Source organism: Ambystoma mexicanum, chromosome 1p (assembly GCF_040938575.1).
Source record: "Ambystoma mexicanum isolate Mex_15411 chromosome 1p, UKY_AmexF1_1, whole genome shotgun sequence".
NCBI classification, from domain to species: Eukaryota; Metazoa; Chordata; class Amphibia; order Caudata; family Ambystomatidae; genus Ambystoma; species Ambystoma mexicanum.
The window spans coordinates 1,257,259,989-1,257,285,804 of NC_090921.1; the positions used below are offsets into that span (position 1 = coordinate 1,257,259,989).

The 25,816-nt window shown below is 45.7% G+C and overlaps 1 non-coding gene across 1 annotated transcript; it reads right to left on the reverse strand.

The window, feature by feature from the left end:
- Positions 1-23,121: 23,121 nt before the first annotated feature.
- Positions 23,122-23,283, reverse strand: LOC138462649 (U1 spliceosomal RNA). Its single transcript, XR_011265248.1, has one exon. It is a non-coding gene; the product is annotated as a U1 spliceosomal RNA (small nuclear RNA).
- Between the last annotated feature and the right edge of the window lie 2,533 nt (positions 23,284-25,816).

Consider the following 25,816-nt stretch of genomic DNA (forward strand, 5'->3'; position numbering starts at 1 on the left):
TGAAAAAATGGCAAAGGTATTTTATAAACTCTGGTAAGTATTGACAGTCAATTGAGACTCGTCACAATGGGAGATTTCACTCCTCTGATGCATTTATATAAGACATTGTCAAAACACATGCCCAAGCCCAAACAGTATAGTGCAGAATTGGTGAAGGGCACGGCAGATAAGATCTTCATGCCATGGCCACACGGGGGATTGTTGTCAAAAGCGGTATTACAACACATGACCAAATACTTGCACACTGCGTACACCAGAAAGAAGTTAGAGAAGAGGTTAGCTATTTAAGAGCTCTGGAAAATGTACCAGGAAGAGATGGAAGATCTACCACCCGAAGAGTGGATGCCTCAATCAGTATAAGGAGGAAGGTGTTGAGCCGTCAGCTCCCCTTACCTTGCCGGAAATAAAAAGTGATAGTACAGAAGAAATAGGATTGTATCCTTTAAAAGGAAATGAAAGCGGCAACAGGGTATAGTAATCTGATATACAAACCGCCTGCTTATAGCAGTGACGATAGTCCAGAGGAGGGTAAGAGAAAAGAGGAGATCTTTAAGATCTTGCAGCACAAGAAGGAGAAAAGTGAGTGATTGAATATATCGACAGAGATAGAATGAGAAATTAAGAGATGAAAGGGGAAAATGATAAAACTGACGAGGTAACGCTTGTACAGAACAAATGGATGGGAGGACAGATATTACTCACGCTAAATGGGAAAAGCATTGAGGAAGTAAGGCAAAGAGAAGATCAGGATGAACAGGATAGAAAAGACAGGGAACAAGAAAAGATATTAAAGGAAGATGAGCATAAAAGTGGCGAGAACAGATGTATCAAGAGGAGCAACAAAAGAAAGAAGAAAGGGCAGAGGAGCAAATGAAGTATGACAACAGGCAGAGAGCAATGGAAGAACGGGATAGGCAAGAAAGGAAAAGACAAGTGGAGAAAGTGCAGAAATTAACGGACAAAAGAATACAGAGAAGAGGAAGAAGGGAGAGCAGGAGTAAGGAGAGAGGAGACAAGACAAAAAGAGGAGAGAGTTAAATGGGAGGTGAAAAAGCAAAGAAAATTAAATGAAGAATTAGTACAAAAGAGAAGACAGCAGGAGTTTGATATTAACCTCATTCAAAAGGAGCTAATGGAGCCACGTCCTACAATACGATGGGACAGAGTGCAAGAGTTACTCCCAGTAAAGGGAGCAACGCCAGGGCTATCTCGAGTGGCCTTAGAAAAGAACTTTGATATAGGATGTATCAGAGACAGGATCGATAAAGCCTATCAAGAGTTAAGGGAAGGTACCAATTAACACAACAATAAAAGGATTTAATGCAAATAGAGAAGAATTGAGGGCCATCAGGCTCATGGCCCTCCAGAACAAATATATTTTGGACTTGATTATAGCAATTGAAGGAAACGTTAGCACCAAGATTGGGCCTTCTTGCTGTACTTAATCACCTGCCCATGATGGAGAAAACTGAACCCTGATGAAAGCAATAACTATGCTGTCGACCCTGCATACTAAAATGGTGGAAGAAATAGATGAAAGAAGATGAAGATTGGTTTTCGTCCCTGATTTTATGGGTTGTAACCTGGATGGCAAATGCATTCCAACTACTGGAATCAATACTAGTGTTGGCGTGGCTAGTATTCTGTCTTGTAAGAATATTCATAGGACAGAGCAAGAAGACAGCAAAAAAAAATAATGGGGCTGAAGGTAATGATCGATGTGAATGCTGTGGCTGATGAGCATACACATACCGAAAGCATCACCCGTGAGCAAATGTAAGGAAGTCCTCTGGCACCTTCAAAAAGGTAGTTTGATCATCCCAAGAATCATAAGAAATATATGGCACATTGAGTATTCTGTTGACCAACTGGTGAATGTTGCCACATGACATGGAATGTGGGTGAACATGTAAAAAACACAGGTGACCCGAGTGGGGTGACAAAGATATGGATTCTGAAGAACCAACAGTATGAAGAAAAGGAGAAGAGGATTGAGGAGTTGGTTGAGGAGTCAAGCAGAGGAGGGAATGTAGAGATGGAGATGTACACATCACTCATGCAGCCTGCCCTCTCACCTCTGTCACACTGGAAGAACAGTAAGAAGTCACTATGCATGACACCTGGTATTGTCCCAATACTGCATCGAAGATATGAAAGACGTTATGCGCTCAGACTGCTAAGGATTTCAATCAAGCGACACACCTTGGTCTCGGTCTAGTATGCAGCGCTCGACGGAAATGCTTATCTTTTTATATTGATTCAATATTGAGATGGTACACCACTCATATCACACCCTCTTTTCAAATATCCCGGGTCACAGTAGACCATGAAAGCGGCTGGTTGGTGAAATGGAATATGTATTTATTTATTTTAAAATTCAAAAGAAATCATATACCTTTAATATGGGGCAGCAATCTCCAATGGGGTGATATTTACAATGAGAATGTGAGCAATTCACTGGGTTCAACCTTCTAGTGAAACATATACACAGCACAGAGGAATAGGAGCACTTTTTGATTTAGCAAAGATAGCACCCAAGTTAGAATTTCCCCCTGCAATGTTCCCTCAACCCACAAATAATCAAGTCTGAGTGGATAAACAGACAGAGCATGTAATCAGGAATAAGAGGCAAGAAACGGAATCCAAATCTGAACTTCCCTCCCCAAATAAGAGAGAAAAACAGATTTTAAACCCCTTTCAATGTTATAAATTGACATTCGGAAATGGACCAATAAATAATGAATGTGTGTTAAAAACCTTGAAGCAAATATAATTCCTCACTAAAGCAAAAATGCAAAGACACTAATAATCACAAAGAATGGATTATCAAAAGCATACATTTCGAAAATGAGTGGCAAGTTTAAAACATGTTGCAGCAAAATTACATGTGTGAAAGTTGCATTTTTTCCATTCCCGCCTAAAATTAACCAAACCGTTTTTAATAAAAACGGGTGAAATACACTGATTTGGTTGGGGTGTAGAGGTATATCTCAGGTACAACATGGAGGTGAAAGTAAATCTCTAGCTGGTAAATTGAGAGAGATATGGAAGGTAGAGTGAGGTTCGTTTTTAGGAAAATAGAGCAGTGAAAAGAGGAATCGGCTTTAAAATTGAAAGGTAAATCTCACTTAAACTAGATTTAATGGCTAAGAAAAGAGGAACGCCACCCGTGAATCTCAAAAGTTACGCTGCAGTTGTAACCCTTCACACAGTGTACCCCTTTTCTTAAAGGAAAATTAATTGATTTAAACACAATATCGCTGATGACTTAGGATCTGGATCTATGCAAGACAGAAATGAAGAGAAACGTGGTGCTAACACTAGAAATCAAGGGCAAAGTTGCAAGAATGAGTCAGACAGTTTTACAAGTTATCAGAATAAGGATAGGATGACTTAGAGTGGGGATAAGAACCCAGATAAGATAGGCTATGGGTTTAGATGGGGTAGGGATGATACTCATAGTCCACTTTAGTTTGGGATTTTGGACTATAAAGGATTCTGCTCAATACATGGCAGGCCGCCTGGCAAACAGCTGGGCAGTTCTGTTCACCGGATGGCACTTCTGGACTGGCAATTCTGGTCACTGGATACTAAAGATCAGCTGGATGGCAGGTTTGCAGGATGCATACAGTTAGTGGGATCAGGATGCTTCCCAAAACACCACAGCTTTCCCTTTTGGTTATTTGGGAATTTTATGTGGGATTTCAAAATGTAGGCCTTGCTGGGAATAGGATCAGCACTGCTTGGGTTTTGCAGTGGGCCCTGGAGTAGGGTCTGCAATGTTTTGGCCTTGTAGTGGGGATCTGGAATCTGGATGGATGGAACAGGAACAGGCCACTGGCGCAGGAAAATCAGGAAGAGTGGGTGTGTCTAGAGTCTTATCAGGAACTCTTATTTATAATGCCTAGTGACATCATCAAAGTATGTGACTTGGGCAGGTTTAACTAAACATGCCTCTAAAAACTGGATAGGACAAGGATGATAGTGTCTGCCTCGCTCTCAGCTGGTTGGATTTCAGAAAAATTATGTCAGATTTATGATGTGATTTTTACAATGTCCAAAAACCACCCACAGTTACTTTACTAAAATCTGATTTTGCCACAAACATACATTTATACCATTGTAATCTCTCAGCAAATTATATACACAGGTTACATATTTTGTGCAGTACATTGCAGTCCAATCCTCCAGTCCGTGAGACCTTGTTTCCCCTTTCTACTAGTTTTTCACGCTTTTGAATGGGATTTATAATACTCAAAATTCTATAACTTTATACAGGGGTGTATGTACGAAAATTCACATTTGCAACATGGATGCTTTTCTCGTAGTCTGCCATATTTTGCCATTTCTGTCCCCAAGCGTCAATGAATTCTACCAAGTCTTAAAAGAAAGCCCAAAAATCACTTTTACACTACCAAAATTTTACATGTTTACAAAGTCTTGCTGCAGAGATAAAAAGCCTTTAAGGTTTATTTATAAAACAGTCTTTGGAAGCAAATGGCAGTCCATGCCACTGCATCATTTTTTTTCCTTCCTTCAACTATTACCAACTGTCATTTCCTTCAAAGCAAGGTGGGGGTTTCTCAGCTTAATTGAAGGTTTTATTGCCCCTTCAAACTTCACAGGTTATTGTCCCAGGACTTCTATTGTCCCAGCCTGGAGCACAGACGAATGTCTGACGAGCGTGTGAACTTTCTTTGTCCTGGCCCATTCAATGTTTTTCAAGCTGGCATTTATCACTTTCATGTCCTGAGAGTTTATGGTGTGTCTCCCTTCCGAGGGGGAAGTTTCAGGGCTGGCACCTGGAATAACTGTTTTTTTTTTACTTGCAAATTCAGCCCATGTGTTTTAAATCTTTATTTTCTTATTTTGGGTCCGGAATTAAAATCAACTTGTGGAATAAAAATAGCCCCTGTATGTATTTTGACCAGCCACAAACCGTTCACATTGCTAGGTAATGGCATGTTTTCCTTCAACAGTTTACATTTTAAATGGGCATTTTTCTCCTTTACTTTCTCAAAAGCCCATTTTTATACATGTTTTGAAAACTGCTAGCATTTCCTTTCAAATTCGATTTTGCCATCTGCCTTCCCAATATTGCCTTGCAGCCATAGTTAGTTTCTTGTACACAACAGTCTGTACAAGGCAAAGGTCTCCTGGAATGGACATGTGTACAGAGCTATGATTTCTTTTGCAGGGTTCATTCCTTTGACACTTTATAGCACAAAATAAAGTGTTTCCTGTGCACAGCAGAAAGTGAAGTTTCTTGTTGATTTCTCTCAGAGTTGGTTTGACAGGGCCTGTCATTCAGGGATTATGCCTGGTTTTGGTGAGGCACAATGAAAAATCCTGGGCATGGGAGGGCCTTTTTAATCACCGTAGTTTAAGACCGAACAGATGGCATTATCGTCAAAGCAGCATTTTTAAAGGTTTGAAAATGTTTCATTTTGAAGGGGCATTTTGGGTTTCGAGCAAAGCAGTGCTTCCTTTTCACTTTATTCCCTTTATATGTTTCAGAACACACTGGCACGCTTGTGATACTGGTAATGCATTGGAGGGACAGGGCCTCCCTGTCTTTGTCCTGTAGTCCTTTTTCATTTGTGTTCTGTATTGTTTTCTGCCCAGTAGTCCATGTGGGACTCCTGGCAGTGCAACTCTTCCTTTTTTTGGTTTGGTGTACAGACCCATGGGAGACCCTTATGGCACCCATGGGTAGGGGGTACAACCCTGTGCCCCTAGTGTATGTTTAGGGCACCTGTGTGTGGCCCACAGAGCAGGGTATAGGCTGATGGCAGCTCCATGCTGAATTTGATAGGTGCTCTGAGTATCCTCCATTTTGGTTCTACCCAAGCCCTGCCATTGGAATCAGATGATTCCTGATAGAAAACAAGATGGCCCCTGTGGCCTCTTGCTTTCTATTGCCTGTTGCCTCGTTTTCCCAAAGTCCTGGGAAGCCCTGACTCTGTCCCTTCCACCTGACTGGCTGTTGGGTGGAAGTTACATAAATGGTGTTGTTGTGAAGTCCAGGCCAGACTGGCTGGAGCCTTCCCAGTGACTGTATGTTGTGGGTACACCCTGTGGGTGGGACCTGGGTGAATGGAGTGTGTGACCAATATGCACTTCTTGTTGTGGCTGTCTGGGTTCTGGTATGAGAGACAAAGACTGAGACAACCCTGCCCAAAACTGGTTTGAATGCAGTGTGTAGTGTTGAATGGCTGGGTTCTTGCCCCAATACACATTCCGTGTTGTGAGTGTCTGAGAGGGAGGAGTATTGCCTGAATGCACTGTATGCCTGATTGGCTGACTGACTGCATGAATGACCTTCTGTATGATTGGCTGCTGAGTGTGACCCAGCAGAAATTGTTCAGAAGCTGTGTCTACACTTGAAGAGTAACTGTAACTGCTGATCCTCAATGCCCAGCTGGAAGAAGAACTGCTGCTGCATTTGCTTCGACCCGATCCGAAAGCTGTTGAGTTCGTGGAGGACTGATCCGAGAGAGGACCTGGTTCGGCGCCCTCTTCCCGTGCTCTGAGGGACCATCGCGCACCGCAAACCTTCGCCGAAGCTCCCTAGAAGACAGACACTTGAAAGGCTGCCGACCGGAGACGAGGACCGCTGAAGAGACCGAAGTGAAGCACCCGGACATCGACGCTGTCGAAGTACATTGCCGTCGACCAGGGTTGGGAGTATCGCTGTAACCGTTGGAGGCCCATTGAAGCCGTGTTGCCCAGGAAGAGGGGACCGTTTGACACTGCGCCGCCTTCGACCGGAGCTGCCCGCTCCTTTGCCTAAGACTGTTGAATCGAAAGGACTCCCTTGTCCGCACCGATGACCGCTTTATCCCACCGGAGAAAGTCGAAGATGCCAACGCGCCGAGGAAAATCCGCCGGAGGGTTTCCCGCCACCCAAAGACCACAAAGACTTTGACGACTGGACGCCCTTGTCGGGCCACAGTTCTTCTGAAACTCTTTGCGGTCCAGAACTATCAAACGCTGAGGTTCCCCTCACACCTCATCCTCGCAGGACGTCGCCAACGAGCACCGCCTGGATCGACACTGTGGTCTCGGCACCCTCAAACTTTTCATCCACGCCATTGACGCCAAGTTCACCTTGTTCCGCGCCTCTTGACGATCCGTGGCTCCTGCTTTAAAGGGAGTCACTCAAGAAGGATCCATCGATGCTTCTTCGAAGAACTCTGCTCCACCAGGTACATTGGGGGATAAAAACATTATAGGAGAGAATAAGACTATTGATCAATATATGGACTGGGCTTGTGCTATATCTTCATTTTACAGGTTGCGCAGGTGGGGGGATCTCCACACAGAACTGTGTCTAGTGGTAGGGGCCAGTAATCTGCCTATTGTTTCAACCATCTTGCTTTCCTTCCTATGCATATTGCTGGTTTCCTTTTTATTGATCTGTTTGACAGTATAGTTCATGCACTTTAATGAGATCTGATAATAATTGTGGTACCACTTTAGAACCACTTTAGAACCACTTTAGAACTGTATATATTTACCATTGTTGATTTTCTGAGCACAAAGTGAGTTATTGTGATAGTGTATATAACCTTGAATATTAATTATATAAAGACTGTGTTTTCAGTAATACAGTGTGCGGACATTCCTTTGTGGGGGCTTGGGGACTACACTGTACTTAAGAACCAGCCTGCATCACCTCCTGAGAAGCTAGGCCTTGATTGCTCGTACATTGCTACCATAATAGAGAATCTTGGCTGGGGTCCTCTGTGCCTCTCCTCTACCATATAGAGAGCAGAAGTACAGACCCCCCTCCAGTCTTTACAACGCTCCTTCAGTGTGTCCCCATGTTCCATCTTGCCTGAAGTGTGCTAGGCAAGATGGTGCAGCCATCTTTTTGTTGCTGCAAAAATGCAGTTTTGAGGTCCTGGTGCATACAGGAGCCAGAGCAGCCATTTACTGTTTCTTGCGCACATGCAGCTAGGTGATGTTGTGAAATACTGTTGAGTGGGTCAATATATCCCACATATCCCCCCCGACTCTTCTGAGATTTCAAGTCGAGAGAGAATCGGGCAAGTGGGATTTCTTCATGGGGCAAAGCAGGACCAGTCAGGTATGAGTTCTTCTTCCCTCAGAGAGCAGTGGGTCACGCTCCTCTCCCTGTCTCCCAGCTTTCTCTTGGATTTTCCTTTATGGTGCTCAGCGACAACCCCAGATTTTCTTGGGTTTCTTCTTTCCAGGTCCCCGAGGAGGTCCTCCTTGGTAGTGATGGTGCAACCAGTACAAATCTATGAAAGAGAACACAAACCGGTTACTACCATTTCCCACTAACTGCCCTCCAATCAGGTTGACAGCAGTGGGATACGCAGGCATTCAGTGACAACAATTGATAATGAAATTAAATACTCCCTGATAAATAATTATACCAAAAACTCTAACTGTTCCCTTCTGGTTTTCCTTTTTCTTATTCTCATGTTTCAGATGTCTCCTCTATTTCATTCTCTCTTGGCTCCTCAATTTATTTCAAAGTGTGCCTAGGGTGACAACTCTTTAGCTGATTAATATGGACCAATTTCTCTTCTGTCAATTCGCCTTTGGGGATGCAGATTCAGTAGGCTAGGCCTGGGAGGGTGACCTCTTCTCCAATTTTGAACTTCAATTTCCTACGGTAGCACTGGGGCTGAATGGAAGGCTTTTTTTCAGGACTGCCAGGGCCCTGAGATTTACTCTCCAGTTGGGACCGGGCTTGGAAATAACTGGGGCCCAAATTAATCTCGGCTCAGTTGAGGATGTGACTGCCAATGTAGAAGGCGGAAGGAACACCTTGCACGACCCAACTATTGTGTTCTATGCTTTTGTCACTTCTAGAAATTTTTATCATACAACTGCTAAGCAGATGATGTTTGGAACAGGGAATTTCCAGGCCCCATACCCACTGATAAACTGACTCCACAGCGGGCAGTGTCTGGTCTTTTGGGAGTTTCGCTGATCAAGCTTTCTTCGCTAATCAAGTCAACTCAGGCGAGGACAGACTCCTTCCTGTCATTTAACTGAATCGGAAAGAAGAGCTGTTCGCCCGACTTCTAAATGCCAGCTATACTTTGTGCTGGTTTGTTATCAATTTTGGCCATAGAATTGGGATTTTCATATTGTGAATTGGTATAGAATTTCAAAGTATTTCCTTCCAGTGTGGAATGCCATTTGAGACTGGAAGGAAGGTTGATTTTCAGGAATGGAGAGGAGTTCCCATCACCAGTTTGTTGTCCAACAGCAATTATTGTAACGTCGGGTATTTCATTATTTTGAAGATGAAACTTAATTTGATCTGGTTTTTGTTCAACCATGTGGCATGTGCCATTTAGACTAACATGGTTGACACTCTGTTTTAATTTTATTGGCCTGTGCGTCTGGGTCCAGAGTAACTTGTTCACACAGTCTATTAGGGGAGACAACCTACGAAGGCTGTCATTCCCTATTAGACAGGGGGTTCCCTCTAGAGCCACAACTATGAGTGGGTGCTTCATCTTGTGCCGCCCTATTTTAATTTCCAGCTCTGCAGTCCCCTCAACAGGAACTTACTTCCCGTCGAAGTTCTGGAGTTGCCCAGGAAGAGGGGTGAGAGGGATCTGGTATCTCTCCCCCTTCCGGAATTTAGCTGATCAAAGGCCCTTTTTCACAGAAGAGTGGCTTGGGATCCAATGTCCACCAGCGCCGGAAATGCACATTGCCCTTGAACCTGGACCGGGGCATAAAATCTACCCTCCTTCTCCTCCAGGGGGCAATAATAATGTGCATTTTGGGCAAGTTGGGTGGTCAATTTCCTTACTTTTAACTCCAACACAGGGGTAGTTTGGGCATAATTCTGTGTGGGAGTTTGGGGATCTGAAAGAAAATGTTTACATTCTGCTATTAGAGGAGTTCCGGGCTTCCTTTTTTTTAACATCTTTATATTTTTTACTGACATATAACAAACAAACACACTACACATGACATAGGATGCACATTATTTTTAAGACTGGGGGAACAGTTCTTTCAGTAAGTAGCTGTATGGGTATTTGAGCTTGAGTGGGCAATTTCTTCCTGCTGGGGGTTGGTAGTATCCCGGGGATGTTACATTTGGGTTGGGTTTCGAGTTGAGTGATTCATTGTTAGATTAGTCCCTGACTGGCCTCAGGTAGTTCCGCAGGGGGGGGCCCATGTATCCTTTGGTCAGCATGCGGGCGTGATATTTCTGACATATGTCTCCTCTATCTCCTGTATGTGTATGAGGTCCTTCAGCCACGCTCGTCGAGTGGGGGGTATTCCACGCTCTGAGGATGTTCCTCTTGGTGACCATTCCCGCCACCGCAAATAGCCGCTGTGTTTTTGTTGGAACTTTCCCTATGCCTCCCAATAGGTATCTCAGAGGGGTGGCTGGGATCTGTAGGCCAATGATATCACTCGCCGTTTCGGCCACCTCCATCCAGAACAGTTTTATCAGGGGGCAGTCCCAATACATGTGAAAGGAGTCTGTTGCCAGGGTCTGACACTTGGGGCATTCTGGTTTCAGGGTGGGGTTAATTTTAGCTATTTTGCTGGGTGTGATGTGTAGGTGATTCAATATCTTAAATTGAATCAGTCTGAAGTTTGCGCATATTGAGATTTGGTGTATTGGCAGTATCTTGTCCATTGAGTTTCTTCTATGGGGGCACCCAGGTCTTTTTCCCATTTAGCTTTCATCATGTTTTTAGAAGAGGTGTGTCGCTGGGCGGCCTGATATAGTGTGGAGATACCTCCTGTGAAGCCTTCTGGTGTCGGGATTTCAGTGAGGAATGGGTGTGTGGGGGGATTTCAGGGAAGACGGGCCACTTTTTTTGCATGCAGCTTTCATTCTGTGGTATTGTAATGATGTTGTTAGCCCCGTTCCCACTTTTGCCCGAACAATTTCCAGGGATGCAAACTTCCCTTCCGGGTATAGGTCTCCCACTCGCATTTCTTTCCCGGGGTCCCATCTCGTCTGTATGGCTGTGCCTAAAGTAGGTTCAAGATCTGGGTAATGCCATAATGGGGCATGGGACCAGAATGGGTTCTGGCATCCTACCCTGTCAAATATTGGGGACCAGGCTTTTACAGTGGAGCTTACCGGGTCAAGTTCTCCCTTGTCTCTTGTAGTTTCAGCAAATGGCATAGCCCCGAGATTAAATGGGGTGGCTGAAAACTTCTCTGCCATTATATGTGCCTGTGGTTCCGCAGTTGCGCCCAGTATTTAGCAAAGTGTGCTTGGGCTGTCTGGAAGTACAGTAGAAAGTCTGGAGCAGATAGTCCCTCCGTTTCATATCTTTCACACATCTTGGGCCATTGGATACGTATTGTTCCCCAGCTCCACACAAAATTTGTCACCATTTTCTGCAGTTTTTGAAAGAACGATCTGCCAGGCCATATCGGGATATTGCAAAATAAATGTAATAATTTTGGTATGATCACCATTTTCAGTAGCGCTACATCCCCATATAGTGATATCGGGAGTTTGTCCCATACCCTGAGTTTATGTTCTAGGAATTCCAGGTAGGGGTCATAGTTGTTTGCAATTAAGGTCTGTTTATTTGTGGATAGTATGATCACTAATTATCGGGCTGTAGTGGGCGACTATTTGAATTGTGTAGTGGCAGGGGACTGCACTGTGGAGTGTGTAAGGGGGATAATTTCAGATTTTGCTTGGTTTATACGGTATCCCAAGTACTTGGCGAAAGTCTGAATTTCCCGCATCACTGGTGGTAGATGAATTTTGGGGTGTCTAAGTTATAACATAGTGTCGTCTGCATACAGTGAGAATAGTTGGGGGGGTCACCTGATACGACTTCCCCTCCATTCATGTTCGTATCTTATTTTGGCTGCCATTCCCTCAATTGTGAGTGCAAAAATAAGGGGGGATAGTAGCTATCCCTGTCTAGTGCCTCTTCCATGCATAAAGCTTGTCGATAGGGTGTTGTTAGTCTTGACAACTTCTCTTGGATCGGTGTATAGGACTCAAATATATCTGGTGAATACCGGGCCAAACCCCATTTTACTCATAACCGCATACATGTACCTCAAAGATATAGAGTCAAATGCTTTTTCAGCACCCAGGGTGACCGCTACGGTCTGGGCTTTCAGGTCCATTTGCGAGGCAATAGAGAAGAATCTCCTGAGGTTTAGTGCGGTGGATCGGGTGGGGATGAATCCCGATTGGTCGGGGTGGACTGGCTTGTTCATATGTTTTATTAGCCGGTTAGCGATTGCTTTGGCGTACACTTTGGCGTCCGAGTTGATTAATGATAAAGGTCGATAGGACGCGTGCTCTTGGGCTGGCTTATGTGGTTTGAGAAGGACTGTGATTATTGCTTCTCTCATAGTGTTTGGTAAGAACCCTCTTGTCAGCGCCTCTTTCCATATTTCTAGTAATTTCTGGGTGAGCTCTGTCTTAAAAGTTTTGTGTAGATCAATTGGGATACCATCGGAACCTGGGGGTCTTGCCTGCTTGTAGATCCCTGATGGCTTGCTCTATCTCTTCGATGGTTAGGGGGTGGTCGAGTTCTGTTTTTTCTGCTTCGTTCAATCTAGGCATGGGGAAGGAGTTCATATATTCCTGTAGTTCTTCCAGGGACTCTGTGTCCGCATTGGCATAGAGTTTATTGTAAAAGTTCCAGAACACATTTTTTATATCCGCCGGCCTATTTTGTACTGTTCCGTCGGTGTCGATTATGATGGTTATATGTCTCAATTCTTGTTCCGCTTTAACAAGGTTGGCCATATTTCTGCTGACTTTGTTTCCTTCGCCGTATCTTCTTTCTTTCATAGGTTGCGTCACATATAGTAGTTCGCGTTCAGCTACTGATTTGAAGTTTGTTAGTAGTTCCGATATTTTGTGGAGGTGGGTTTTGCTATTGCTCAATACATGTGCGGCTTGCAGTTCCTTCATTGTGCGTTCGTTGTTGTCTAACTCTATTCTTATTTCTTTCAGTGTACCATATGTCCGCGACATTAATAGGCCTCTCAGCTATACTTTGAAGGTTTCCCAGATAGTAGCGTTAGAACCGACAGTGCCGGCATTCAGCTCGAAGAAGTCTTCTATATCTATTGTAAGTGTTTCTATCACAGTGTCATCTTTGAGCAGGGCGGGGGGCATTCTCCAGTTACGGGGAGTGGATTCTGAGTTTTGTGGGATCAGTTCAAGGAGGTCCGGGGAGTGGTAGGACTTTGTCCGCGGGAGAATCATGCAGTCATTTGAATCTGTGATGAGGTTCAGTGAGCATAACCAATAGTCTATTCATGAGCATGAGCCATGTACACTGGAATAGAAAGTGTATTCCCTCTTCTGTGGGTGTAATTCCCTCCATACATCAGTTAAGGATAACGTGGACATGATTTGAAGCATAGTCGCAGCGGCTTTAAATTGGCTTCTGTTGCCACTCGATGTTTGGTCCAGGTTGGGATTGAAGATAGTGTTCAGGTCGCCTTCCCATATCACGTTGGCCTGGCCAACCGGCGATATCAGTTCTAGGATTTCCAGGTAGAAGCTTGGGGTGTTGATATTAGGGCTGCAGGTGTTTACTATAATCGTTTCCACGTTATATAATGTTCCCATGATCACGTAGCGGCCCTCCTCATCTATTGCGGTTCTGGCTATCTGGTAGTTTATGCACTTATGTATCACTGTAAGCACACCCCTTGCTTGGGTCGAGTAGTTAGTGGCGACTTTCATGGGACCCCAGGTTTGAGCAAACGTATCCGTTGTTTTCTTTGTGGCGTGGGTCTTTGCAGGAGAAGTATGTCTATTTTGTGTCTGTTGGCATAGCTTATCCGTTTTCTTACTTTAATTGGAAGTGCCAGACCTCTGCGTTCCAGGTTAAGAGTTTAATCCCCTGTGTCTTTCTTACTGAGGACATTGGTGGTTAGTTGTCTTTTAAGTTCTGGTGGACTTCCCCTGGTCTGGTGCAGTGTATTCCTTGCATCTGTCAGTTGTTTCTTCATTTTCGTCATGTTTCCCTTACTCAAACTTAGCCTATAGTTAGGCCGGTGGTTCGGATGCCTTCCATAGGGTTTGTTGTTTATTCTTCTTCGATTCCCAACAGGCCCTTTCTTCCCCCTCCTCCCTCCCTCACCATCCCCTAAAGTGGACAGTGTAACCCTTTGAAACAGTGTCAACTTTTGCAATGGCGGTTGGTCCTGTGGGGGAATCTCTTTCTTTTGACAGACAGACCACCTCGGGGGTCACCAGGCCTTGTTGTGGTTGAACGGAACCTGTGTTTAACTTGGACATCTCTTCGGGTTCTCATCTTCTTTCAAGTGTTGGAGCCGCTGGGTTGAGTATTTTTGTCTGGAGGCAGTGGGATGTTTCGTTCAATGTAGCCCATTGCCTCTTCAGGAGTGTCAAAAAACTGTGTCTTGCCAGAGATCTGTAGGTGGAGTCTGGCTGGGAATAACATGGCGTATGGTATAGCGCGGGCTCCGAGCACTCTCTTTACTTGGCCAAATGATCGGCGGGCTAGTTGCACTCGATTGGAAAAGTCAGGATATATATGTATCCTGGCAGAGTCATACGATAGGGTCCCTTTCTCTCTGGACAGCCTCAGGATCAGATCTCTGTCCCGGTAACTAAGCAGGCGGGCTATTACAGTTCGAGGTGGAGCCCCTAGTTTGGGGGAGGGGGAGCAAGAGATCTGTGGGCTCTTTCGATCAGAAATTGCTGGGAGAATTGTGCATCCGGTAGGATGGTGCAGATCACTTCTTCCAGAAATACTTCCATTGGGACATTAAGGGGCTTCTCTGCCAGGCCGACCACCCCGATGTTGTTCCGGCGGGATCTTGATTCTAGGTCCTCGCATTTCGTCTGGGCCATCTTCAGATTCTTCCTGATGTCCTCAATGTCTTTGCCATGTTGAACGGAGGTGTCTTCCAAATCCCCTATCCTGGTTCCCGCCTCTAAGACCCTGGCATTTACCTGTTGTAGGTCGGATTTGATGGAGGATATGGGGCTGCCTATGTCATCTAGTCTGTTTTTGACCACTGCAAATCTGACCTGGAGAGCCGTCATGTGGGGATCTGAGGTGTTGTTTTTAGGGGGTTGGTCTTTAGCGATCGACATTTGGGGTGTTTTACCACCTGTGACTCCATGTTTGCATTCATGAAGGCGTCAATGGGGCCCGTTCTGCTGCTCTTATTGCCCCTGGGCATTTCTTTGTGGACTAGATTTAGTATCTGGTGTGCCCCACTTGTTTTGAAAGTGGTAGTGGAATTGGCCACAGTTGCCTTCGTGCTTTGCTGTTCTGCCTGTCTAGTCAGGTTGGGTTATAGTCCTGGCAGGGGGCTTGAACAGCTGGGGCCTAGTGTATCTCAGGGCGGGGTTTGCGCTGCGGTGTGGGCCTCGGTGTGTGGGTCTCTTCGATCAGAGTTAGTGTGGTCGGTCCTGGAAGCCTGGGGGGTTCGTCCTCACCACCCACTGATGTGTCTGTTCTCTCAATGGGCTCACCAGGAGGGTATGGGAGTATTAGTCTGATGGCACTTTCTTCCCAGGGTTTATGGATGCACTCTGGGTATCAGAGGTTGTTCACAAAGGTATTGCTTAAGTGGAGTGTCCCTACCAGAGCCCAGTTCTTCGGGATAGAGGTTGCTGACCTGTATGTACAGATACTCAGTCTTTGCCAAGGAGCAGCTTCAGGCTGGTATGATGGGGCACGTGGTTGGTAAGCAGATGGTCATGGCATATGGATGTTTCTGTGCACCTCTTAGATGATATTTACTTTGTGTGGGTAGCTGCCAGGTATGTCCCAGGTTGTTGTGGTGGTCGGAGGTCGGGGACAGTGCCTGCTATGTGGCGGGTCTGCACCCGTCGTCATTGAACGTGCTGGCCTCCCTTTCTTGGCTGCTCGTGTACTAAGCCCCCAGCCCCTCTGTCAGCTACCCGCGCCTTGAATGCGGGCTAATCTGCCGGGTTATTGTTAGACTCCTGACCCGCACCTGGCCCAGGAGGGGTCCTGCCACACGTACCTTGTAGTGGGGCGACGGCCTCACACTTGGGGTGCACCTCTACCCGGGTCGCCCGTGCCGCTCGCTCACAGCGCACACGGCAGGTGCCGGGGATGGGGGCCCGTGTGATCACCACAGCCCACAATGTTTGTCGGATTTCTGTTGCTCACCGCCTCCCAAACCCCAGCTATTAGCTGCTCCTCTGCTCCACTTTGGTGGACAGGGCTATGCGGGCAGGCGGAGCCGTTCGGCCTGCGCCGCTTCTGGGTGCTGCAGTGCCAGCAGTGGGGCATGGGATCTGTGGCCCATGTTCGTGCCATCTGGAGTGCAGGGGCAGTCAGCGAACTCCATAGTTTTTGGTTGTTTTAATATCAAATAGGGATGTAGCAGCAATTCTAGATACCCAAGAGTGTCCCCTAGACGAATCTGGTCATAGTTTTCAGGCTGCAGGTCTCATTCAGCAGGATGTAATCTGATGAGTTTTGTTATGCGGCGCAGCTACACAGCTAGGCGGCCATGTTCGTCAGCGTCCCACAGTGCCCCCTCCTGGCTCCCCTTTTTCTTATTCGGGGCTGTCCCCCCCTTTTGGAGGCAGTCACCAGAATTGGTTGATGAGGTTTTTGATCCCTATGTTACTATTGGGTTTCCTGGATGCCTATTCTGGGGTTGAATGATGGGCGATTCTGACTCAGTCCCCACATCCACCCAATCTTTATTTAAATCTCTCGGGACCCATTTTTCTTTGGGAGGAGTTCCCCTGTCCCTGAAGGAGAAAATATTTTTCCCAGAATCCTTTAAGGATTCTTCCCCTTCAAATTGGAGGACACTAACTTCCTCTACAAAATGGGTCTTTTTGAGTTCTTTATTTTTCCTACCTACCCTCTGTTCCTTGGGTTGCAGATTTTTGGGGGCAGGAGATTTTTGTTCTGGTTCCTTGGTGTCCAGGGGCTTTTCACGAGTAAGGAAGGAAGCTTCTTCTAGGGCTTTACATCCCCATTCCCCCGTGCCTCCTCCTCTGGAAGCGGTGAGTTGTCAGGGTTCTTGCCCCATCATTGTTCTGGGGTACCAGACCCTTGGTTTGTGGGGTTCTTAGCAGCCATGTTCATCTGAGGGTTCTGTTGAGCCCTCAACATGCGACCCACATCCTGGGTTAGGTTCTGGACCTGGTGCTCCAGTTGGGACACCCGTTCCGGCTCGTACGGGGGTCTCTGATCAATCCTAGGTGGATCACGGGAAGGGTAACTATCCCTTCTCCCGTAGTACCATGGATACTGTGAATTTTAGTAACCAGCCACCCTTGGCCTCCCCTCTCCCGGATTGGGTTGTCTGGGTTCCTGAAATCGGGGAATGAAAGGAGGGTTGTCCTGCAGGTTGGGGTTTTGTGAGTATCAGGGGAAGAAACTTAACCCAGCATTTGGGGAATTACTGCCTTCCTGGGGGAAGTTAGGAGGGAAGTTTCCTGGGGCAGTACTTACCTGATTGGATCCACCCTTTGGGCTGGAGGAGACCATACATACCCCAGGATTGGTTGGTTGCCCTTGTATCGGGGGCTGATATAATCAGGGGAGTTAGGGGTCGCATTACCTCCCTGACTGCCACCTGTTTGTGACTGGCCTGAAGGCCTTCTGGGTCTTGGATTTTGCTGATTTTGTGCAGGGATATTTTTAGGCCCCCCCATCTCTAGGTCTAAAATGGGGGCAACCTTCACCTCCGCCACCTTAGTAGCAGCAGGGGTGTTGGCAGGGGTGTTGGCTTGTTTGGGGTTTTTGTTCAGATTTTTATTTTCTGCAGGTTTTTGGACCTCATAAATGCGGGTTGCCTGCTCAATGTCCCAGTCCAGAGATCTTTTCTCGTGGAAGTCCCTCGCCAGCTTTGTCATAATATACTTGGGGAGTGTATGAAAGAAGGTGGTTACAAACTCCCTGCTATCCATGCGCACCCTCCTAGTGGTTTGTGAAAAAGCGCGTTTGAGCTCCTGCACAAACTCTCGTGGGACCTGATCTTCCCCGCACTGCAGATTGTAGGCCACTTTGCGAGCCTCCTGGGGGTTTCTGTGGGCAAAGAAGTGTTTCCAGATGGCCGCTCTCTAGGTGGACCATCTTGAATGGTTCTGGTCCTCCAGTCCAGCAAAGAAACTGGAGTACTCAGGGGAGAATGTCCATTTTACATACTCTATGAGGTACGGGTTGTCTTTCATATGAAAATTGTCCATCATCTGCTCATAGAGTTCCAAGTGTTCCCAAACAGAATATTTTGCTTTTTTATGGTAGGGTGTTATAACACTCCTAAGGGCCTTAATCTGCGTAATGGGGTCTTTTATCATCACTCTCTTGAGTTTGTTTGCTTTCTTTGGCTTAGTCACCCGAGTGCACTCGGCCTCAGACTCAGAGGTGCTACTAGTTGAGGTCCCCTCATGATCATCTAGGCTCTCCCGAATTCTGTGAGCTTGAGAGGGGCTCACAGAATGGTGGGGCTAGTTTCTCCACTCCTGTGGGACACAGCAGAGTTGTCTTCTGACTTCTCCCTGCTCCCAGGGTTAGCACAGTAGCCCCCCCACGGCCCTAATTGGGTAGAGGTCTTCAGGATGCTCTTTTGGGCCTCATTTCATTGGGTTTTTCATCAAATTGGACCAACCGGTCCCTTGGAAAGTAATATTTCTGAGGATCTAATTCCCTGACCCTCCCCTCATAGGCGACTTCCTTGTCAGAGACATCAGCTTAATGTTTGGGTATCTATACAGGGACGCCTGTCCATCACTTTCTGTGGGGCACTGGCCTGTCAGTTCCATCATGCGTGGTCTATTAAATTCTGATGGCCTCATGGTCTCTGGTTCAAGTGAACTGGCAGCCATGAAGTCAGCAGTGTACAATGTGTTAAATGGGTTTGAGTCCCTTAGTAAGGAGGTCCTTATGCTATGATCAGCGGTTGCCTTGTCCCTCTCTTTTTGTTCAGGGTCCCTCCAGTTAGGATTACATCTAGCACCCTCTTTGTCCAACCTTGCTAGTTGCTCCTTCTCAGCCCCTACTTCTTGATAGTAAGCAAAGACCTTAGCTTTTTGCTCAACTATCTCTATGACCCACTCTTGCGCTGCCACTTGTTTGTGGAGCTCATCATTCTTTTCACAGAGAGCCTCATTGTCTCTCTGCACTTCCTGTATGGTTTGGGAATAATGAGACAATTTCTGTTGCAGGAGACTCACCTCCTGAGTTTGCGTGTCTTTGCTCTGGGTGTTCTCTTCAAGAGCACCTTCTACCCATCTGGTGTGCTCCAGTAGATTCCTGTACTCTGTTTTGAGTTCATTTAGTTTCTGGAGGGCTAACTCACTTCCCTGTGACTCTATTTTTAATGTGCTTACTTTCTGGCCTAGGGCGTCTCTCTCCTGACTTGGGGTGCCTCTCTGTTCAGCCAGGTTATCCCTTTGTTTCCTGATGATATTGAATTTCTGGCGCTGTTCATCAAATTCTGTCTGAGAGTGGAGGTCCGTCAAAATTAACTTATTATTTTCCTCTTTCAATTTCTCTATCTGGTCTTGTAGGGTAACTATCTGCTCTGCACAGACCCTATTATAGGTTAATTGTTGAGTCAGCTTCTGTTGACTCTCTTCCAGGGAGTCAACCTTTTCCTGACACTCTAGTCTTAATGCGTCTTATTTGGGCCTCTTGATCTGCATTATTTTGCTGTTGGCGAGCCAAATCTTCTTTTCATTTTATGATATAATTTCCAGATTCTACCTCCAACTCTTGGCTCTTCTGTAATTTCTGTTCTGCTAAATCTAGATCAGTCTGGATTTTATTTAATAGTTCTGATTGATTCTGCGCTAGTGTCGTGTTTCCCTCATGCCTTTCCTGCATGATTCTGGCAATTTTGCTTGGCTCCTCTTTAATTTTTGGGGTCATATATAGCTCACTCAGAACTTGGTGTGATAGGCCCCCGTCCTGCCACACATCCAGGTTCATGGCGGTGACCTGTTGTGTTATTTCTTGTAGCCAGACTTTTTCATCCTGTTCTGGCCACTCACCTCTGACAAATAGCTTGTGCACAAGGTGCTCCCTAGCCATATTGATTTCTACTACGGTCATTTTGGACATGTTCTTTCATTCTTTATTTATTTATTCATGTAAGGGTAACCTGTATTCTGTTGCTTTTCTGTCTATTTTGGGGTTGATTTTAGTTTTAGTTTTCTAGGCACAGGCCTACTTAGAGTATTTGCTTTGGGGAGGCGCTTGTACAGTGTAACCCAGTATTCCAAACACACAAAGTAGCACTACCTTGCAGGTTAGTCTGCTGTGTTAGACTGTCACGGGTGGTAACCAAACTGAATCCTGGACGAGCGCTCAAATTTGTTAAGGATTTAAATCAGGCAACACACCTTGGTCTCGGCCTACTATGCAGCGCTCAATGCTTATCTTTTTATATTGATTCAATATTGAGATGGTACCTTGAACCAGGCTGGTTGGTAAAATACAATATTTATTTATTTATTTTAAAATTCTAAAGAAATTCAAAAGAAATCATGCACCTTTAATATGGGGCAGCAATCACCAATTGGGTGATAATTACACAGCACAGCACAGCGGAATAGGAGCACTTTCTGACTTGGGAAAGATAGCACCCAAGTTAGAATTTCCCCCGGCAATGTTCCCTTAACCCACAAATAAACAAATAAACAAATAATCAAATCTGAGTGGATAAACAGACACAGCAGGTAATCAGGAATAAGAGGCAAGAAACGGAATCCAAATCTGAACTTCCCTCCCCAAATAAGAGAGAAAAACGGATTTTAAACCCCTTTCAATGTTATAAAATAACAATCGGAAATGGACTAATAAATAATTAATGTGTGTTAAAAACCTTAAAGCAAATATAATTCCTCACTAAAGCAACAATGCAAAGACACTAATAATCACAAAGAATGGATTACCAAAAGCATACAGTTCGAAAATGAGTGGCAAGTTTAAAACACGTTGCAGCAAAATGACATGTGTGAAAGTTGCATTTTTTCCATTCCCGCCTAAAATTAACCAAAAGTTTTTTAATAAAAACATGTGATTTGGAGTGCGGTTTTATGATTGGGGTGTAGAGGTATATCTCAGGTACAATATGGAGTTGAAAGTAAGTCTCTAGCTGGTAAATGGAGAGAGATATGGAAGGTAGAGTGAGGTTTGTTTTTAGGAAAATAGAGCAGTGAAAAGAGGAATCGGCTTTAAAATTGAAAGTCAAATCTAACTTAAACTAGATTTAATGGCTCAGGGCTGCAGTTGTAACCCTTCATGCAGTGTGCCCCTTTTCTTAAAGGAAAATTAATTTATTTAAACACAATATCGCTGATGACTTATGATGTATGCAAGACAGAAATTAAGAGAAACGTGGCTCTAACACTAGAGATCAAGGGCAAAGTCGACAGTTTTACAAGTTATCAGGATAAGGATAGGATGACTTAGAGTGGGGATAAGGACCAAGGCAAGATATGCTATGGGATTAGATGGGGTAGGGATGATACTTACAGTCCACTTTAGTTTGGGATGTTGGACCGTCAAGGGTACTGGTCACTACACGGCAGGGCGCTTGGCAAACAGCTGGGCTGTTCTGGTCACAGGATGGCACTCTGGACTGACAATCTGGTCAAGGATACTAAAGATCAGCTGGATGGCAAGTTTGCAGGATGCATGCAGTTAGTGGGATCAGGATGCTTCCCAAAAACACCACAGCTTTCCCCTTTGGTTATTTGGGAATTTTATGTGGGATTTCAAAATGTAGGCCTTGCTGGGAATAGGATCAGCACTGCTTGGGTTTTGCAATGGACCCTGGAGTAGGTTCAGCAATGTTTTGGCCTTGTAGTGGGGATCTAGAAGCTGGATGGATGGAACAGGAACAGGACACAGGCGCAGGAAAATCAGGAAGAGTGTGTGTGTCTAGAGCAGGCTTGTCCAACCTTTCTGAATGTGGGGCCGAAGCATTAACTTTTTGTCACCCAGTGGGCCGGCGAGCCAAAAGTCAACAACCTCACCCAAAGCAGTATATTAAAAAGCGATATTGTGTGACCTTTGACACAATAGCATCACAGGCAGTGATAGTCATTCAATCCCAAAGATAGCTTTTGGTGTCATGGGCAGTGATCAATTGATAAGTTGCTTGCATTGATTTCTTTCAGTGTCTATGTGTTCATATTTTTCAGAAATAGTGGGGGCGACCGAGCGTAGCGAGGGAGCTATAAGGTACTAAGGAGGGTTTGGGGCGGTTGCCCCCCAAGAATTTCTTTTCAAATATGAGGTTGAAATGGTGCATTTTACAGCAGAAAAGGTGACCAAAAAGCCATAAGTTTACAATCAGTTCTAAAGGGGAACATGAAAATTCCATGTCACCAACAGCAGAAAAGAACATTTTACAACACAACACATTTTAATGATCAATGGGCCTCATTACGAACTTGGCGGAGGACCATGGCGCTATTAGCACCATGGTCCATGCCGCTAAGGTCCCAACTCCGTCATGGTGGATGGCGGAATTACCGCCCCATTCCAAGGTGAGTGGGGCGGTAATTCCCCATTCACCAATGGCCCCTTCCCCATTCCCATTTTTGCCCCATAGGGCATAATGAGAATGGGGAAGGCGATAATTACGGCACCGTAAATTATGGTTGCCGTAATTATCGCCAAGGTCCCTTTGCGGCATGGTTTTTAACGCCTGCAAAAAGCAGGTGTTAAAAACACCATCCCGCAAAGGGACCTCGGAATCAGGCGTTAAGGGTCGGCGCCGTTTATGGCACCGTTAACCCCTTAACGCCTGACTCGTAATGAGGCCCAATGTGTCCACAGTGTAAGACAGCACTGTCACTGATGTAGCACATTGTCATGCTGGTTGTACCCAAAATATGCCTCTGTAGCAACATGTCTATGCTGGCTGTTCCCAATTTAGGCCAGCATTGTCCTGTACAAAGCATGACTGATGCTGCCTGAGCATGTGCAGTATGCCCAATACATATGGTAGCTTATCTCTGTAATAGACATTACTTCTGCGGTGATGAAAGAAGCATAATTCAATTCAACAGCTAAAATGTGGAAAAGCGATCACCCAAAGGTGAACCTAATTGAAGAAACGCAATGTGAGCACAATCAGCAGGCCTAGTGCACACTTTACCTTTTCTTTCACCAATAAATCGGGGGGAGAGCGCGAACGCAGTCCCCCACTACCAGAAATAATGCAGTTGTGTATCCTGCATTTGGGAACATAGCAGGGGTCAGCAAATCAGATGTGCAATGGGTAAGCCTCACCCTGGGAGATATGCCCTTGAGATCACATTCTCCCCTGCCAGCTAAGTATGAGTTGCATGCAAGAGGGCAGGGGTTGGGTCAGTTCTGGGAAGCCCCGCTAAGCGAGGGTGAGAAGGCAGGCCCTGACCCAGCCTCAACCCCCCACCCCCCGGAAGCTCTGAGCGTCTGCAGAGCTGCCTGTCCCGCGTGTAGGGGGAAGCTCCAGCAGGCAGAGCCCAGCAGAAGAGCAGATTGTAGCGCAGTTCCTTTCTCCCATCAGGCCCTGCTCGGCCCGAGATTTGTATAAATAGCAGGATGGCTCGAGCAGGCCTGTTGCAGTCTGCCCACTGGCCTGTCGGCCCCACACGGGCCCATGGCCCTCCTGAGTGGAGCTGCTCAGCACTGGCCCCATTGACACCATCATAATCAACCTGGACCTCGACGCTCCACCACCCCTGAATCTCAGAGTTCTGCTCAATGACAATGCTGAAGTTTTGACATCTTTGCTGTAACCATATGCCGTGTTGTGTCAGCCGAGCCTGCACAGCGCCAAAGGCAAGTATTCCCTGGTCCGGGCCCAGAGGTCACTGAGTCTTCCAGTGCCATCCACTTGGCATGGCCTACTGTTCCCAGCGTTTTCTACCCACAAATCAGCACCACTGCCAAACAGAACTGCATCATTGGGGCCCATCGCTGCTGCCCTCCGACTTGACCCCAGCCGAGCGCAAAGGCACCCATGCTTCTGGTCTGATGCTGAAAAGCCTGGCTCTGCTGAGATCCGAAAGACAAGAACTAAGGTATTTTGGGAACATAGCACTATTGTTTTTTGTGTTGCAACTGTATCAGCTCACACCTCTCTTGAAGGGTATAGGCTGCCCTCAGACTGCGCTACCAAAAGAGTGAAAATAAGTTATACTTGTTGGGCTTGCCTGTTTCACTTTTATGATTGGGATCACTGCTGCATGGGTATTAAGCACGTTATAAATAACCTATCATATCAGATCATATCATAGATCACAGATCAAGATCATAAGCAACTTCCAGAAACCTTGGCAGGTGGTCCACTGAGGCCCATTTGCAGGTTGCAGTGTGTTATTGGGGCACTACTAGGGTAACATATTGTGCTGTACATGTGGTATTCGCCATGCTTTGATACCCCACTGGCCACATCTATAATCTCCAATGTACTTGGTATAATGCATGGACATTTTCATCAATCCGCACTGTGCTTAGAGGTAAACGTAACTGAGCTCCCGCTGTTCTTCTTTGTCTCGAGACAAGGAAAAAAAAAAAAGCACTGCAAAGGTTAAGTTTCTCAGCTGATAAAGGTTCATCTTCGGTGACATTTGCAATTCAAAAGAACGATTTTTGGGGCAGACAGGCTGTGTCGCCGCAACCCCTGCTAAACATATGTCCAGAGATGAAAAACCTTGAAAGTAACTCCGCACAATGGCCCTCTGAGCAGCGGCCCACGGCTAATCAGGGGTTCAGGAATCCGCTGTGCTGCCCACACCGAGAGGAACTCCTGCACAGCACCTGTCCACATAATCCTTCTCCCGGGCCAGCACTCCCTTCTCCTCACCTCACCTCCTCCTCCCTTCACCTTGGCTCGCCTTTTGCCCCTCAGAGCACTATGCAAGAGAGGATTGGGCATGTCTGGGCCGGAGCCCATTCGTCTCTTGCATGGTGGGTCTTACTTGCCTGAAATGGGATATTTAAATGCAAAGTAATTGCTACTATATTAATCCCATTGTTCATAGTTTGTGGGAGTACTAGGCAATTGTATGGGCCCGCGCTCACTGAAAATTAATGGTATTCCCGAGGTAACCCTCACTATTCCGTGATACAAATTAGTCTCTCCTTCACCCATCATTAAGTCCCAAGATCTTCATGACGAATGTATTTATTTCTGCAATGTTTGTCGGATATCGACAAACATTGCATAAATAAATAAATTAACGCTTTGTGGCTGAGGACTGTAACTACCTCTGTTGACCCCATGGGGTCACCAGAGGAAGTTACAGTTTTGTGCACAGGCACATTTAAAAAAAAAAGTATTTTTTTTTTTACTCAAGAGTTGTTCAACATACGGCCTTGCGGGCCACATAAAATGGCTTGGCGGGCCGCATTGTGGCCCGCAGGCCTTATGTTGGACTTAGTCTGGAGTCTTGTCAGGGACTCTTATTTATAATGCCTAGTGACATCATCAAAGTATATGACTGGGGCAGGCTTAACTAAACACACCTCTAACAACGGGATAGGGCAAGAGTGATAGTTTCCGCCTCGCTCTCAGCTGGTTGGATTTCAGGAAAATGATGTCAGATTTATGAGGTGAGTTTTACAATGTCCAAAAACCTCCCACAGTTACTTTACTAAAATCCAATTTTGCCACAAACATACATTTATACCATTGCAATCTCTTAGCAAATTATATACACAGGTTACATATTTTGTGCAGCAAATTGCAGTCCAATCCTCCAGTCCGTGAGACCTTGTTTCGCCCTTCTACCAGTTTTTCGCAATTTTCAATGGGATTTATATTATTCAAAATTCTATAACTTTATACAGGGGTGTGGATTATCATAAGGGATGTATGTACCAAA